Consider the following 18,487-nt stretch of genomic DNA (forward strand, 5'->3'; position numbering starts at 1 on the left):
ACTTTTAATCTTCATACTTCTTTTTTTGAGTCCTGTTCTTATTAAATTTATTTCCCCATTCTGTGTATTTAAGTATATTTTAACAGTCTCTCCATCATTAGCAATAAAAAAAAAAAATTTCTCAAAGACCTACTTTTCTTTTCGGGCTTTTATTTATTTATTTTCAACTTGCTTTTTCAATTTCTCCAAGATCTCTTCCGGAGGTGTGGAGGCCAAAAGTTTCACCACTTTGTCACAAGATTTACCGCCCTTATCCAAAACCACATCGCTCTTCCGAGTTCTAAGACTTTGGAAGGACAGCGGCGCAGCTCCGCATTGGCCTCTCCCTCCGTTGGAGGCGCTGCGATGTCTACACTCACAGGTCGGTTGTCACGTCTGTCACGGCATTTTGTTTGGAACCAGCTCTGGCATGGATGGCCATGATGATACCGCCTTTAGGAAAGACTGCTGCAGGACCTGAGGGGAAAGTGGGCTCTCTGGCTCCCTGCTCTGGCTCTTAGCCCACGGGCCGGGGTCTCTCCCGCGCTTCCCGCCCCGCATCCCTGCGGCCCCGCATCCCTGCGGCCCCGCATCCCGCGGCCATAGGAACTGCCGCCGGCCTTGTTCGTCGCACCAGCTTTCTTAGGCGTGTAGGTGCCCAAAGGGGGCCAGGTGACAGCCGGAGAACCAGATCAGCTCGACCAGCCTCAGCCCCTGGTCTAGCCGTGGCATCCGGCCAAGGAGGCGCTTCCTGCAAAGCTGATTCAGTTCACTCATCTAACTGTGCATCCAAACCGATGTGAGCCAATCAGTGCCTGGAGCACCCTGGCGACTCTTAACCTCTGGAGGTAAGCTTGAGCTTATATCTTAAATGACCCAACTGTACTGAAAGGAAAGAGTTTAGAGGGAAAAACCTATGAAACAGGAAGCACGCTTCCTCAGTTGTGGCTGGCAGCCATTTTAGAACCATGAGGAAAACTCACTTAGGGTGAAATCAACCCTGCTGATGGAAGATGAAATAAGAAATTTCCTGGATAATATCTCTAAAGCACTAATCCTAATGTATTTTTGGATTGTTATGGTTAAAATAATTGTATTTGTTTATTAACTGAGCCTGTTTGAGTAGAGGTGATTATCACTTCAGTAAAACACTTTCTAACAGCTCCATTGTGCAACACTCCTAGACTCCTAGAATCTTCAGCCCCAGTAACATGATACTTGCCATCTGCTGAAAGATCCTTCTAACCCCAACTGTCTGATAATTGGGCATAAGATCATAGACTGATGGATCTAAATGTTTCCTCCAACAACATTTGACTCTCTGGTATTTGATTATTTTCTATATCATTGGATGGACATCCTTTCAAGATGATACTATCTTTGAGAAGCACAACTCAAAAGAGTTTTTTAAAAATTGAGCCAAGAAAGATAGATCACTATGCTAAGAACTTTTAATAAACTTCCATTTAATCTTCAGACCCACGGTATAAAGAATGTTACTGTTACTGTTGTTTTTAGATCTATTATAGAGTTAAGGAAATAAAAGCTTTGAAGAATGAAGTTGTCCGTGGCTATAAAAGGGTAAAAACACCACAGTTTATACTTTAGAATGGTTCTGTCAGATTCCCAAGCTGAATGATGTTCTTTGTAATTATTCTTCAACTATGGTATCAAACCAGTTACTAATTCATTTTCTTTTTTTTCTTTCACAGAGCTTTTACTATTATATCCCTCCTTAATTTCCATTCTACATGAGAATCTTTGTCAATTGCTTTGATAAACACTGATATACTATGTCTGTCATAATTTTTTTCAATCACAATTCTAATAACTTAGCAGCAAAGATTCTTCTGATAGAATCTATAGTAAGATAAGTGATTTATCTTTGAGGCGGACAGCTGGAAGGAGAAGTCGGGGACAGGATCTAATAACCTCACACTTGATTTGAAACAAGATAATCATCTAGAAAGGGTGGGAGTGTATGTATATGTGTTTGTGTGAGAGAGAGAGTGAGAGATACTGTGAGTATGTGAATGAGTTTGTGACTGTATTTGTGTGCATGCACACAAGAAATTTGGAGCTAGCAAGAATCACTCTCTATCTTGTCTGTTCCAAATTTTAATAGTTCAAATGTATATCCAGAAATGTCCAGGTTTTGCTCCCTTTTTATTGTCTCTACATGGAAATGAACAGACTAGCAAATCTGAAGTTCCATGCATAGGCCAAGAAAGATTCAGAATTAGTTTCTCTCTTATACCCTAAATTAGCTGAGAAGTGTCAGACTGTTTCCACAAATTGGCTGAAATTCCCACAAATTATTTTTGAAAGCAGTAAGCATTCCAGCTTTTCCATCCCCATTCAGAGTTCATTTTCAGCCCCCAGACAGCTTGCTGAGCCAGTCTGCTGGGTCCTAGTCCTATTGTCTGTCCTCAATACATTGCAAGAATTTCTGCCATGCTGCATTCCCCAGACCTCTATTGAGGCATCGACTCTCCACGTCAGTTGTAAAATTCAGCTCCTCTGGCCTGCAACTTGCCTTGTTTCTCACGTCTTTGGTCAGGTCCCACACTTTATTCTGTATAGGTTAATTCTTGCCATCCCCTCAGCTTGCCTTGAAGTCAAACTGGGTAAGTGATTAATGGTGATCCATAACTAATTAGGGTCTTCCCAGGTGGTGCTAATGGTAAGATCCTGTCTTCCAATGCAGGAGACCTAAGAGTCACTGGGAGCTTGGGGTTAGCTTTAAATACTGGAATCCCAAACAGAAAAGAAGGTAGAAACCCAGGCATATTTACTGGCCTAACATGGACAATTTAAGAAAAGGCTACAGCTTTGGGATAAGAGTAGAGACATGGAGACACATCGATTTTTTATTATCCAAAGATAAAAATGAAATCCTGGTTAAAGAGATTGAAGAAGAAATGACCTTTAAATATGTATATATTATCTATTAACAGGGTACTATGGTTCACAAACAGGGGCCCTACCTCACCCTGTCTGAATATCATCATTGTCATGATATTCATTAGCCTGAAGTGCTATTTCTTAATTACTGGCACAGCTCTTTTTATACTCCAGGGTGTCTACTTTTCAGCTGTGAGAGTCTGAAAAAATTACAGTTGACCCTTGAACCATGTGAGGGTTAGGGGCACTGACCCTCCATGTAGTTGGAAGTCCAAATATAACTTATAGTTGTCCCTCCATATCCACAAGTATCAGCGCTTACTATTGAAGAAAGTCCCCATCAAAGTGGGCCTGTGCAGTTGAAACCCTTGAGTTCAGGGGTCAATTGTACTCATCTTTTCTGGGCTTCACTTTTGTCATCTATAGAGAGGACTAAAAAACTTGCACAACTCTCTGTATACTTTGTTTTCTTGGTTGTCTACCAGCTCTAGGAAGCATAAAGTGAAGTTTGGGAAACTTGAGTAAATTTTTCAAGGTTAAATAGGTAAAAGGTGGCCAATTACAGTCAACATGGGACTTTTGAATATTAAGGCTGTGTTGGTAATTACCTTCTAAGTGATTAGAAATCACTCCCTGACATACGCCATTCTTTTTGTGTTTATCTCTAGGATGATATCATGCTACTTAATCCTTCTGTGTTTCACTTTTTTCATCCTAAAATCAGGATGACTGGACTTTCCTTAAAATAATTTTACAAGCAGTAAATAAATTATATTAGTTGACAGTTCTCCAGAGAAACAGAACCAAGACATTTATTATAAGGAATTGCTTAACATAATCATGGAGGTTGAGAAACCTCAAGATCTATAGTCAACAAGTTGGAGACCCAGAAGACCCAGCACTGTAGTTTCATTTGTGTTCAAAGGCCTGAGAACCAGGGATGCTAAGGGTGTGAGTTCCTGCCTGAGGGCAGAAGATGGATGTCCCAGCTCCAGCAATTAGGCAGAAGAGCGTCCCTCTTACTCAGCATTTCTGTTCCACTCAGGCCTTCAGTTGATTGGATGGGGGCCACAGACTTTAAAGAGGGCAGTCTGCTTTACTCAGTCTTCAGATTCATATGTTAATCTTATCCAGAAAGACCCAGAATACTGTCTGACCAACTTCTGGGCACCTTGTGGTCCAGTCATTAATATTTACGAAGCTCTTTGTACAGTGCTTGGTACAGGATGAGAGACAGGAGCTGCCAGCTTTACCTAACAGCATGAAGTTCACAAGCGCTGAAAGAATGAATCAGAAAACAAAGGGCGTGAGCAGTACATGCTTTCAGGCTACTTTAGAAAAGAGAGGACATTCTACCTTTGGAAAAGCCTCAGTGAATTATTTTATGTGTGTCTCATTCAAGTGTCTGTATGTTAACTGGCTAATTGGGCTTTGCTCTCATCGTTAATTTGAGCCTGACTCTGAATCTTCATTGAACACATTTTTTCTTCTTTTTTCCATCCTATATGGCTTTCGGGTATGTCTCTGCTTCTTCCCAATTCTGCATTGTTCTCTGTTGGAACAATTTGGTTGGATTCTAGGTGCTCGCTTGTCTAAAGTGGTGTCCTGATCATTCCTTCAACAGCTGCCTGAGCATTTTCTAAAGCAAGTCTACATCCACACCACTTCTTTGCTAAGAGATCTACAGTCTTGCTCCATTGCTTACCAGATGAAGGCCTGACACATTGACATGAGATTGCTGTTGTTCAGTCAGTCAGTCGTGTCCAACTCTGTGACCCCATGGACTGCAGAAACCAGGCTTCCCTGTTCTTCACCAACTCCTGGAGCTTACTCAAACTCATGTCCATTGAGTCTGTGATGCCATCCAACCATCTCGTCCTCTGTCATCCCCTTCTCTTCCTGTCTTCAATCTTTCCCAGCCTCAGGGTCTTTTCCATTGAGTCACTTCTTTGCATCAGGTGGCCAGAGTATTGGAGCTTCAGTTTCGGTCCTTCCAATGAATATTCAGGATTGATTTCCTTTAGGATTGACTGGTTTGATCTCCTTGCAGTCCAAGGGACTCTCAAGAGTCTTCTCAAACAGGAAAGGTCAAAAGCATTAATTCTTCGGCATTCAGCCTTTATGGTCCAGCTCTCACATTCATACATAACGACAGAAAAAAACATAGCTTTGACTAGAGGGACCTTTGTTGGTAAAGCAATGTCTCTGCTTTTCAATAAGCTGTCTAGGTTTGTCATAGCCTTTCTTTCAAGGAGCAAGCATCTTTTAATTTTGTGGCTGCAGTCACCATCTGCAGTGATTTTGGAGCCCAAGAAAATAAAGTCTGTCACTGTTTCCATATGTATTTGCCATGAAGTGATGGGACCAGATGCCATGATCTTAGTTTCTTGAATGTTGAGTTTTAGGCCAGCTTTTTCACTCTCCTCTTTCACTTTCATCAAGAGGCTCTTTAGTTCCTCTTAGCTTTCTGCCATAAGCGTGGTATCATCTACATATCTGAGGTTATTGATTTCTCCCAGCAATCTTGATCCCAGCTTGTGCTTCATTTAACCTGGCACTTCTCATGATGTACACCGCATATAAGTTAAATAAGCAGGGTGACAATATACAACTTTGATGTACTCCTTTCCGAATTTGGAACCAGTCCATTGTTCCAGATCTGGTTCAAACTGTTGCTTCTTGATCTGCATACAGGTTTCTTAGGAGACAGATAAGGTTGTGGGTAGTCTGGTATTCCCAACTCTTAAAGAATTTTCCACAGTTTGTTTGACCTGAAATAGAAGGCTTCAAAATTTGAGGCCTCACACTGACTTTCCAACTTGATTTTCAACCTCTCTTAATTATACCATGTCCAGATCTATCACATCCATCTTACAACCTATCACTGAAATCTCTCTTCCTTCCTTGTTTACTAAACTAAACAATTGTTTAGTTACTCAGGCATGTCCAACTCTTTGCAACCCTATGGACTGTAGCCCACCAGGTCAGGCTCCTATGCCTTTGGGAATTTCCAGGCAAGAATACTTGAGTGGGTTGCCATTTCCTTCTCCAGGGGATCTTCCCAACCCAAGGATCAAACCTGCATCTCCTGCATTGTAAGTAGATTTATTTATTTATTTTTACTGTTGAGCTACCTATGGAAGCCCATAAACTAAGTAATACCTAGCCTTTAATATTTTGCTCAAATATCACCCTTTTGCACTCTCCAGGTAATGTGACTTGGTGTTTTGTATATTTCATATCTCTTAATACATTGGCAAAACCCTTTGTTATCCACACCTTATAGTTTAACATTATATTATTAATTACAAATACATGCACTTATATTTATATCTGAGTCTGTTTGGACCTTCTCAAGGATAAATGTTGCATTCTGCTTACATACACTTGATCATCCCCTCTCTCATTATAGATATCTTATGCCTGTTAAAATAGTTGGCACATCATAAATGTTCATTAAGTATATGTTGAGCACTTGTGGTCCATGGGGTTGCAAAGGGTCGGACATGACTGAATGACTGAACTGAACTGAGCACTTGTACCCTGGGCTCCCCGTGTTGTTCAGTCCCTCAGTTGTGTCCAACTGTTTGCAACTTCATGGACTGCAGCTCTCCAGGTTTCCTCGTCCTTCACGATCTCCTGAAGTTTGGTTAAACTCATGTCCATCAAGTTGGTGATTCCATCCAACCATCTCATCCTTTGTCATCCCCTTCTCCTGCCTTCAATCTTTCCCAGCATCAAGGTCTTTTCCAATGAGTAGGCTCTTCACATCAGGTGGCCAAAGTATTGGAGCTTCAGCTTCAGTGTAAGTCCTTACAATGAATATTCGTGGACTCCCTTATTCTCTCTGTTTTGAAATTCACTGACCACCCTGTCCTTTTCCTCCATTTACTTCATTCCTCGCATTACTGTGTCAATCTGGCATTGCTTCTGGAGGTTTCCAGAGGGCTCCTTCAAACATCAGAACTTGCATTTATCAAGCACTTTTCCAAATCTTCCCTAACCAGTGGTTGGGAGTGATGGAGATAAGGATGTGGCAAGAAAGTTTCGCACAAACATAGAGAAGCAATCCTTAATATCACACCTGTTTGGCCCTTCAGGGTATTAGAATCAGTGAAAAGCACCTTAACACTTCATGAATTGTCCTTCTGTGAACTTCAGCACAGACAAAAATCTCAGTAAACACATGTAGATGCAACTTACTTCTTCATCCTTATTTGTTCATTTTCCAAAATGTGTAAATAAAAATTGTGATCACAGTGGAAAATTGTGAAGATAAGCATTTTCCCCCTCAAAAACTCTGGTCAAGGAAAAAAACAACAATAAAAACGACTGTGCACTGTGCACTTGTTTTATATCAGACACACATGCTGACTGATTTATATACACTGTCTTCTTTAATAAACTAAGCCTATGAGGTGATCAGTTTAAGATTCCCATTTAACAGGTACTTAAGTACAGAAGACCTGGTGCTTATTGAGATTGAGGAATGTGCCAGACTCACAAATGCAGAAAACAAATTTATGGTTATGAAAGGGGGAGGGGCTAGGAGAGGGATAAATTAAGAGTTTGGGATTAGTAGATACAAACTGCTGTATATAATATAGATAAATAACAAAGACCTACTGTATAACACAGGGAAATATATGCAATATCTTATAAAAAATAGTAATGGAAAAGAATATGAAAACTAGTGTGTTTGCATGACTGGATCATGTTGCCATGCTCCTGAAGCTAACAAAACCTTGTAAATCAATTACACTTCAATTTTTTAAAAAAGAGAAACATGCCACAGCTATAGAGGAAGAGAGTATCTGTTATCTTGAGATTTTATTTATTTTGAAACAATTTTGACAATAGACTTATTCTGCTGTTTTTTTTTTTTTTAAGCATAAACATTAAAGAAAATAATACAACTGCAAGAAAAAGGATGCAACTGCCATGTTCTTAGCTTAGGAACAGACTAGCTTGATCAAGGTTGCCAATGATGGGTTAAAGGAGCGGGAGATTTGTGTCACAGTTTGTTTGCTCACTAAATTAGCCATTAAGGTCTTTATATAAAATGTCTGCCTCTCTCAGTATTACACATCTGTCATGTGAAGGTGGTAAGACAAGAAAAATAATAGAGTCTAGAAGGATAGGAAAAAGTTAATTTCACTGCGGCTTTCTTTGTAGTGCAAGTTCCTTGATTTAAGATCCGAGGCACTTCAAAAGCATTGTGAATTTGGAGAAGTAATACATCAGCTAAAATCTAGAGGCTTAAGACTTGCACTTCTTCACCCCATCAGGCTTTGTGTGATATGTAACAGAAAATGTCTTTTCATTAGTAGAGTTGATAAAGTTAAAACTTTTCTTGATTAATATTCTCTTGCGAAAATCAGTTACTGCCATGGATTTACACTGCAGATTTGCTATAGCAGTTCTAATTTCTTTTGTGCTGAAGATACAGCTGATACAGATTTTATTTAATAAGGATAATTGTTGTTGAAGGACTGAGTTGGTTAATATTCCTGAGGTATCTCTGCTTGCAAATCTAAAAAAAAAAGTTAGAATCTCTGCTACTTGACAATGACCTTCAGTGATATTATGGGGATTTTTATAAGTCCCGTTCAGGGAGCTGATGCGGGGAACAGGCTGTAGCATTGTTGAAGGCAATGCCGTGTGTAGCAAAGGTACATGCCAGATAACTGAAATAAATCTTGAAAAAGAACATAGAAAGTTTCTGGTATTCCACTTAGCTTTTCAAATTGGCCGTTTGTAATAATATATCTATGAGTGTATTTAATCTCATGCATAAATCAAGCTTATTTTTTCAGTCTTATGTAAAATATTTTTAGTTGTAACTTTTTATTATCCCTGTATGGTAAATTAACCCTACCAAGGCATTATTTGTTGCAATGGGATAGCTAATTCACAGGTGCTCCATGAGACTGGGCTGATTTCCCATAATAGATCACTGGCTTTTCTCTTCATCATCCCACCCTATTTCTAGTCTTCTCTCTCATTCTCCAATTGTGATCATTTCTTTCTATAGCTTCTTCCGAAGAAAAGTGTATTTTTCCCAAAACAGATTTATGAAAGGAAGAATGATGGATTCTTCAAAGGAAGGCTCACTTTTAAGACAAGTTATTTATAATATTTTGAAGGATATCTAAAGCTTGTGATCAATTATCTTAAATCTTTAGATAAATAACAATCAGGCCAGAAAAAAAAAAAAAGTGCATTAGGTAGGAAAACATGACTTTTTCTTGACAAATTCACTCCAAATTAGGTTTGTTCTTATTTTATAGAATCAAACATTCTTATTTTCTTTTCCAAGGAGGGTCAAATATACTCTTTTTGGGAGGAGAGAACTTTGCATTCACCTCCCAATTTATCATTTAAATTGGGAATTGAGATTCATTAGAGAAATCAGCTTTTCTGTGGCAATCCATATTTGAAGGGGAGTCCTTGAAGAGGCGTTTTCTGTATTATTTTAAAAGCTAACATTATTTCTCTGTAGGACCTGCCTTCTCCTATCTATCAGGTCACTCTCCTATCTATCAGGTCACCCAGGTTGTAACTTTGTATTAATAATAAGCATATTTTCTTTTCCCACTGAACTTCCTGAAGCATTTTTTTTTCTTCAAAAGCAGAAGATGTACATTGACTATCTACAGTAATCCTACCAAGAAGCTCCTCAGGGCTCATGGTCAATTCATTTTTGAGTTAACCTCTTTGGAGTCCCCTGAAAGGCTGATAAAAGCAATAGACTCTCTCCTGAGTTCATGTTTATATTATGCTAAATAACCTCTGATACGCAGATGACACCACCCTTATGGCAGAAAGTGAAGAGGAACTAAAAAGCCTCTTGATGAAAGTGAAAGAGGAGAGTGAAAAAGTTGCCTTAAAGCTCAACATTCAGAAAACTAAGATCATGGCATCTGGTCCCATCACTTCATGGCAAATACATGGGGAAACAGTGGAAACAGTGGCAGACTTTATTTTTTTGGGCTCCAAAATCACTGCAGATGGTGATTGCAGCCATGAAATTAAAAGACGCTTACTCCTTGGAAGGAAATGTATGACTAACCCAGATAGCATGTTAAAAAGCAGAGACATTACTTTGTCAACAAAGGTCCGTCTAGTCAAAGCTATAGTTTTTCCAGTAGTCATGTATGGATGTGAGAGTTGGATTGTGAAGAAAGCTGAGTGCCAAAGAATTGATGCTTTTGAACTGTGGTGTTGGAGAAGACTCTTGAGAGTCCCTTGGACTGCAAGGAGATCCAACCAGTCCATCCTAAAGGAGATAAGTCCTGGGTGTTCATTGGAAGGACTGATGCTGAAGCTGAAACTCCAATACTTTGGCCACCTCATGCAAAGAGTTGACTCATTGGAAAAGACCCTGATGCTGGGAGGGATTGGGGGCAGGAGGAGGAGGGGACGACAGAGGATGAGATGGTTGGGTGGCATCACCAACTCAATGGGCATGAGTTTGAGTAAACTCCAGGAGTTGGTGATGGACAGGGAGGACTGGCGTGCTGTGATCCATGCGGTCGCAAAGAGTCGAACACAGCTGAGCGACTGAACTGAACTGAACTGAACATAATTTGAACACTACTTCAGGAAGTCCATCTTCAGAAGGCTATCTTTGAACTCCAATTAGGAACTGCCATTTTAGGACTCAGTTCAGTCTAGAGTGGAGTCCTACACTGGGCTCAGTCTGGAGTGAGGTCCTAGGATGTTTAATCTGGAGTAGTATTGGGAGAGGAGGAGAAGGAGCTAAAAGGATGTTATTATTGTTAAGTAATGCCACGTTGCTGCTGCTATTGTTCAGCCGCTCAGTCATGTCCAACACTTGGGACCCCGTGGGCTGCAGCACGCCTGGCTCCCCTGTCCTTCACCATCTCCAGGAGTTTGTTCAAACCCATGTCCATTGAGTCAGTGATGCCATCCAGCCATCTCATCCTCCGTCACTCCCTTTCCTTGCCTTCAATCTTTCCCAGCATCAGGGTCTTTTCCAATGAGTTGGCTCTTCACATCAGGTGGCCAAAGTATTGGAGTTTTAGCCTCAGCATCAGTCTTTCCAATGAATATTCAGGGTAGATTTACTTTAGAATTGACTGGTTTAGCCTCCTTGCTGCCCAAGGGATTCTCAAGAGTCTTCTCCAGCACCACAGTTTGAAAGCATCGATGCCATGGCAAATGACAAATGACAATAGCTACCATTTCCTGAACCATTATTAATGCCAGCTACCACTGCCTGGCATTTATGTGCCAGACATACCTACTTAATGCATATTTTTTTTAATTAACTCAACAATTCCTGCAAGTTGCCAGCAATATACACATTTAAAAATAATGATAATGGAGTTTTGAAGACAATAAGATGCTTTGTTTAAGGCATGTGGTGAGAATGTCTTCAGTTGCAAGAACAGCACCTAACTAAAATGTGCAGTGTAATAGAGGACTTTTGTTCCCTCACAGTTAGAAGTCTGTCCACAGGCAGTTGCTGGCTTTGAGAAACAGCGGCACAACACTGGGGCTCTGAATCAGCAGACCAGCTATGCTTCTGACTTTCTTCTCATGCTCAAAGCATGGCAGCCTCAACTCTAAGGAAGACAGTGACAAAACCAGAAAAAAGAGGGGCTTTCCCAAGGGAGGACCTTCGTTTCCAGAATTTTTTCATTATATTTTCCTTACATCTCATTGATTAGAACCGGGTCACCCATTCCTCCCTAAACTAAGAGGGATATTGGAAAAGTTAATGCTTGACTTATTTATCTGAAGTGGTTCTAAACCAAGGGCAATTCTGTTCTTCAGTGAAACTTTGGCAATGTCTGAAGACATTTTTTGCAAACTTTGGGGTGAAGGTGATAAGTATTGGATGAGACATCACAATGTTTTGTGTTATAGTTTCTTTTCCAGTGTCTCACTTAAGTGATCAAACTTCTAACAGTTTCCCTTTTTAGTTAGTACTGAATATCTGCTTGAAAATCTCTTTGGCATCTTATAGAAAACACGAAGCCTCAGTTAAGACTTGGAGTTTACTTCCTAAGCACAATTTTCCTACTGTATTAAAAAGGTTCTGTTATGAAGTACATACATAAGGATCACTATATTTAGGCTAAATTTAATTAATTTATATTAAATGAGAAAAATGCAGAAAAATATACCACATACAAATCTCAAAAACCAGGAAACAGGTTTTATTAGATCACTCTTTAGCCTTATCTTGGGGCTTCCCTGGTGGCTCAGATGGTAAAGAATCTGCCTGCAATGCAGGAGACCTGGAATTGATCCTGGGTCAGGAAGATCCCCTTGAGGATGAAATGGCAGCCCATCGTGTTCTTGCCTGGAGTGTTCCATGGGCCATGGAGGGCTACAGTCCATGGGGTTGCAAAGAGTAGGACATGATTGAGCAACTAACACTTGCACTTTCTTTAGCCTCATCTTAAGTACATCACTTTTAAAACTATTTCTATGGATTCAGGGAGTACTTTTCCTGGAATAGCTGCAGTAACTCTGACTAAAATGAAAACAGAGAAAATGAAGAATCAGAAGCACATAGGGCAATAAAACTATTCTGTGGATGCTATAATGATAGATATATGTACTAATGAAGCTTTCCAAACTCACAGAATGTACAGCTTCAAGAGTGAATTCTAATGTAAGCTATGACTTCCAGTGATAAACATGCATCAGTGTAAGTTCATCAGTTGTTGCCAGTGTGCTAGTGGGGAATGGGTGTTGATAATATGGGGGACTATGTGTGTAGGGGCAGAAAGTATATAGGAAATCTCTGTCCTGCTGCTCAGTATTCCTGGGAACCTAAAGCTGCTCTAATAATGAGAATCTTTTTAAAAATGAAAGATCAACAATAGGTCAGCTAATAGAATATATAAGTGGCGATGGGTACATAGAGACTTCTTCCATGATATTTAATCATGGGTTTCAGAAAGGATGCTCATTGTCTTAAGATGTTCCTGAGAATCATCTACAGATAATGAAAACTAGGAAAGTTTCAGAAGACCAAAGACCTATTGATTTCATCATATCATTAGAAAGGAACAATTGCTGGTCACACACACAAAAATATGTTTTAACTTTACATAGTATATTATTCAGATATTCCTGATTCTTTTGAATTGTGTCAATTACTCTATATTTTCACTAAAAACATTAGAATTTCATACTTTTAATTTTTATTTTTCCAATTCTCCACCAATTTAGTTGGTTTACAGTGCTTTGCAGCATGAGAAAATTGTGCATGGGGAAAAACTTTATTGTGTGAGTTTCTGAGGTCACGGGTTTTTGTGTCTGTTGGACTAGTACATGAATGGATGATTCAATTATTCTTTTTGGTGGTGACCTATTTATATGAAATTTTAACTTTGCAATTTAAAAAGACTAGTCTCTCTCCTTTTGGGGCAATCATAAAAATCAAGCAAAAGAATGATAGGGAAAAAATTCCAAAACTAAAAGACAATGCTGGGAAACAAACCCAACTCTTCTGACAGTAGCAGCCTTTCATGCCAAACTCTTGCTTCCTCTTGTAAGTCATGTCTTATAGCATTTTTTCTTTTTGTCAGAGTGTTTCATGATAATAGAAAGTTTTCTGAGAGTCCCTTTGCAGCAGGTGCATTTGTTAGGATTCATTTACTGTTTGTATCAATCTGAGGTACAATGAGGTACCAATTCGCCCCATAATGCAGATATAGTCACAGAAAAAGGAAAAGGAACTTACACATGTTTATTTAGCTAGCAATTCACTGGGAGAGCTAGAATTTGAAAGAGGGCGAGGTCTTGGGTTATATCTTTTCTTATTTCAGTATGTTATGAAAATGAAATTTCTGCAAAGTTGTTTTGTACTTTCTCCTCTTTCTCATCCCCTTGCAGTTGATTAATCAACAAATCCTGTTACTTTGACCTCTGAAAGTTTAACATCTTTTTCCTTTAACCTTTTGCTAGAGTTTCAATATTTCTTCTTTCCATCTTCTGCTTTCTCAAATCCATCATCTCAACTGTTATAGATCCTGAAGTAAAACTGAAATCATGTCACAACTACCTACAGTGCTCAATAGCTCTTGATGGCTTTCAATGACTCTCCTTCAACCTGCAGACCCTAATTTGGACTTTCTCTGTCCCCAGCGATCTGTTCCAAATGAACTTTCAAGTTGATGGTCCATGATTCTTTCTTAGATTCCTGAGATATATTACTCCTATTTTCTTGAAGATGCTCTTTCCTTTCTGACTCTGCTTCTACTTATGTTGTTTCTTTACCAACATCTGTCTTTGTCTTTCTAAAGAAAAGTGCTTGAGATACAAAAGGCACTCAACAAATATTTCCCTGTTGAAGAAATAAAAATTGAGCTCAAATGTCCTGTCCTTCATAGAGTCTTCTGAAAGTGTCTCCCTGACCTCACTTACGTATTTCCTTCCTTTTATTAATTCCTGTGGGTATAATAGCACTCACTGTGTTTTAAAATGTTGGTATTTCCTTCAGAAGGCAAGAGAGGAATAAAATGATATTTTCTAGTAATCATTAGAGTATCCTCAAATTATAATTTATTACTTTAAGAAACTGTAGTACAAATAAGATAAAGATACTGGAATTGTATTCAGATATCTTAAATTTGAGTTTTGGTTCTGTCAAATAACTTTGAAAATTTCTCAAGCATCAATTTTTTATAATCAATAAATTAGATTCAATAATATTTTTGCCATCAGGCTATAGTGATGACTAAGGTGATATTAAATAAGACATTTTATAACTTATAAAGTGCTGCATGCTTTCAAAGCAATGTTGGTATTCTCAGATTTAAAATTTTACTACCATTCTTGAAGGCTTCTCTAGGCCAGGTACTTCACACACTTGATCTCATCTGGTCTTTCCAATAGCTTCGTATTACTGCTCCTATTTTACAAATATGTACTGTAAAGTCAAGTGACGGACTCAGAAATCATAAGGCCAGGAAGTTAAAGCACTTACATTAAATCAGTCTCTTTATTTTAAATCCTGCATTCTTTCTGCCACTCATAGGGACACCTTCACTTGGCAAGCATTCATAGCATGGAATGTAGAGTTTTAACCCATGATTTTTCAATCTCTCGAGCCAGCAGTGCCTAAGATCAAAGTCAAAATTTACCATTTGGGTGCGTGAGCTGGGTACCTCATCCATGCTCTTAATCTCTCTGTGCCTCAGTTTCCCCATTTGTGAAATGGGTATATTAATAGTAATTTCCCTAGCAGGCTGTTGAGAAAATTGAATGAGTCTTAGACTTCTGTGTCTTAGGTCTAGTTTTGAGAAGCAGAGCTACAGGCAGAGCTTACTACACAAATGATTTTTTGAAAGAGAGAGAAAGATCCCAAAGAAAGGAGAGAGGGTAGGAGGAAGGAACAGGAGGAAAAAGCTAGACAAAGTTGGATTCCTGGCAAAAGACTATAATGCCAAACTGACCCCACTGACAGTCATGAACTACAAGGGAGGCCACAGAGTTGGCCCTGCCTTGAATGAAGGTGGCCTTACCGTGTCAGCTGTTGGCTGTGCGTAAACTCCTAGACTCATTGGCTTGCTTTCTAAGGAGAGCACTTTTGTGGGGAACAGTAAGCTTTGAGCAGTTTGCAGCCAAGGCAAGTGGCAGCTAGGTGTTGGGTGTATCATGCCAATGATGCAGTTCTGGGCAGCTCACCAACAGAATCCACTGCAACATACAAAGTGCTTACAGCTGTATCAGGCTCGTTGGAAGCTGCCAATAAAGGTTAGCTCTCATTACATTATTTTGCTCGTAAGTCTTCTCACACTGTTTCATATGTTTAGGTTTGGCTTTCTAAACAGAATGTAAGTTCTTTAAGGTCAGGGACCAATTCTAATTCTACCTACTATGCCTCTCACCTGCAGCTATAAATCGATGCCTTGTGATGACCGCCTAGCAGCTCTGATTTATATCTGGAGCTGAGGGTACAACCTCAGCCTACTTTCTTTTTTTTCTACTCAAATGCATGCTTTTTATTAAAAAACATAATAATAAATTAGAAATTTATTATAAAGTTTGATTGGAGAGGGGAAGTCTCCCCTTTCAGAGGTATGTGTAAAAGGATATAATTGTATTTTTATCTGCACCAGACACATTTTCGTCTGACTTTGTGCTCAATAAATACTTCAAAATTTGTTAATTTCTTTGTGAACCAAGTTTGTCAATATTTAAAGTGGAAATGATTAGACAAGGCAGACATACCCTTATTTTTGCCAATGTAGACTTGTTCTGGAATAATTGCTTTTTAATATCTAAAGCAATTCAATTGATCAGAATATTGATCATGTTCTCGTTTTTGATCATTGTGCCATTGATTTAACATTATCACCACCTTACCGAGAAGAGTAGAATATGAGGTGTCTTGTGCATTCATCTTTGTTAAAAGATAAATGCATGAGACAGGCCTTAAAAGCTTTTTAAAGTGCAAGATGCTGGAACTGCATTTTCAATCTGCATTCTCTCCTGCTGTTTTATGGAATTTATTGAAAATGTGCCTCTTAGAGGTCAGATCATTTCTTTCTTCAAGTGGAAAAGAAGATATAAGTAATATATTAAAAGTCCTCTAGGATAATATCTTGAAATTAGAACAACCTCATTCTATATTCATATACCCCTCCTCTTGAACATTATGACTCATCAAAAATAAGAATCGCAATTCATCTGTTTCTAGCTAACTTCAGACTTTTGCATTTTAAGGTTTTATTGGAACCAAGCATATAGGACATCTTTTTTTCCCTTGTTTTCTCTGAATGGTCCATTTTGTCAGTCTCCTCCCACAAAAGGAAACTTTTACTGTCTTATCTAATTTGAAATCTATTAATTGATTAAAATGCTTCTCAATTCTTCAATTTTTCTGAATGTTTTAGTGTATTACTGTTTTTTTAGTAACATATTCTCTGTATGGACAATATTTAAAATGATCATTTGCATGGTGTTTTTAATAAGTGTAATATACAAAGAGTTGGTGTATAAAATTTTCTTTTGGTATTGAAAAAAATTACAGTGTTTTTTAAAATAAGAAAATAGCTAGTCTACATTACATATCATTCTAGTTTTCTTATCTACAGATATGCTACCAAAGATTCTTTTTATGACTAAGATAATATATAAATATGCATTAATTTATTCAGGGCTGAGTGCTGTTCATTATTAGCGCTTCTAATCTGCAGAGAAGTTCTTAATGATTTCTGGTCACAGTTTGAAGAAAATATTTCCACCTTTTTTTGATTGCCTATCTTACAATTTGAAGTACTTTAGTAAGTCCTCCCTAAACACAAACCATTTGCTTTCATCTAGGCAGGGAGAGTCCCCTTTCATTTATTCTAATTAATTGTTAATAGAGTGTCTCTCTTATTTATTAAAAAGCAATGATAATGATTCAAGAGCCCCTTAGGAAAGGATTCTATTTTTAAGTATTACAGATGAGCCGAACATGAGAAAGTTTGTAGCCCAAATAGGAGTAGCGGAAGTCCTCAAAAGGTGGTGGGATTCAATGGCAGTTTTTAAGCTGGGGGGCTTAATAAAGCAGTGCTTGAGGGAGACCCACCTGGTTGATGGGGACAAAATTCTAGATAGAGAGGAGTATAGAATAGACTAATGCTGGGTACCAGGATGTGAAAATGGAGCTCTTTCTGTTTCACTTTCGGCATTAAGTCCTAAGACTGAGAACAAGGATGCCAAGTGCCTGTAGGACTTGGTTATAGCACTTGCCAAGGAACTCACCCCAGACTGCCTTGTGAGGCTCATCACCTCTCTGAGGGATAGATAAAGTGTGTCTAGGACTGGTCAGGAGGGCAGCGGAGCAAAGACATTTAGTTCTTTTGGAGGCACTGTTAGAACTCGGAGCATTTCCTCTTTCATCTGAAATGCTTCCATTCCAGCTTCAACCCAGCCTGTAGAGCTTCATGGGAACATCTTGGAGGGCTTGATATGTATCATCGGGGGTTTGAGGACTCCAAGGGAATGAATGCTTTTACACCTATCTGATAAATTTTAAGATGAGAAATCCTGGCTATCAATCTAAGAGCAGACTTTTGAGGGAGGGAGCAAGGAGGGGGGAAATGGCAAGAGAGAGAGAGTCAGAGATTTGAGTGCCGTGTGCTCTGGAAATGAGCATGAAGCCCTGGCGAGTGAGGGTCTCGGGGCTTTCTCTGGAAGGAGTGGTCCTGTGGGAGGGTGTTGGCCTGAGGCCATGAGCGTGCCTGAGGTCTGGGTGTGCAGCGGGCAGTGACCCAGCGGGGCAGTGGAGCCTCCTGAGGCCCAAGGACTGAAGGAGCGCGTTATGCAAGGCTTCCTGGGGGAGCCAGAGCTGAATGACCCCCGAGAGAGAACGGATCAGTTTTGAATGCCCTCTTTCAAGCCAGAGGATCCAAACACGGACCTCCGCAGTTCTGGCCCCTACTCCTTCCTTCCCCAGGTCTGACGCTGGAGGTGTCAACAGCAATAACTTGCAGGTTGAGCGGGGAGCCGGCGGACTACAGAACGAAGTCAACCAAACTTCAGCCCGGCTTGGCAGGTTTACAGATTTGAAGTGCTGTCCAGTTGGTGATGGGGGAAGCTCCAGATGAAGTAAGAGCTTGAACTTTTG

At 39.4% G+C, this 18,487-nt stretch overlaps 1 pseudogene; it reads right to left on the reverse strand.

Annotated features, from left to right (window-relative positions):
• Positions 1-153: 153 nt before the first annotated feature.
• Positions 154-9,573, reverse strand: LOC122447274 (annotated as a pseudogene).
• Positions 9,574-18,487: the final 8,914 nt, after the last annotated feature.

This window comes from Cervus canadensis, chromosome 9, assembly GCF_019320065.1.
Source record: "Cervus canadensis isolate Bull #8, Minnesota chromosome 9, ASM1932006v1, whole genome shotgun sequence".
Classification (NCBI taxonomy): Eukaryota; Metazoa; Chordata; class Mammalia; order Artiodactyla; family Cervidae; genus Cervus; species Cervus canadensis.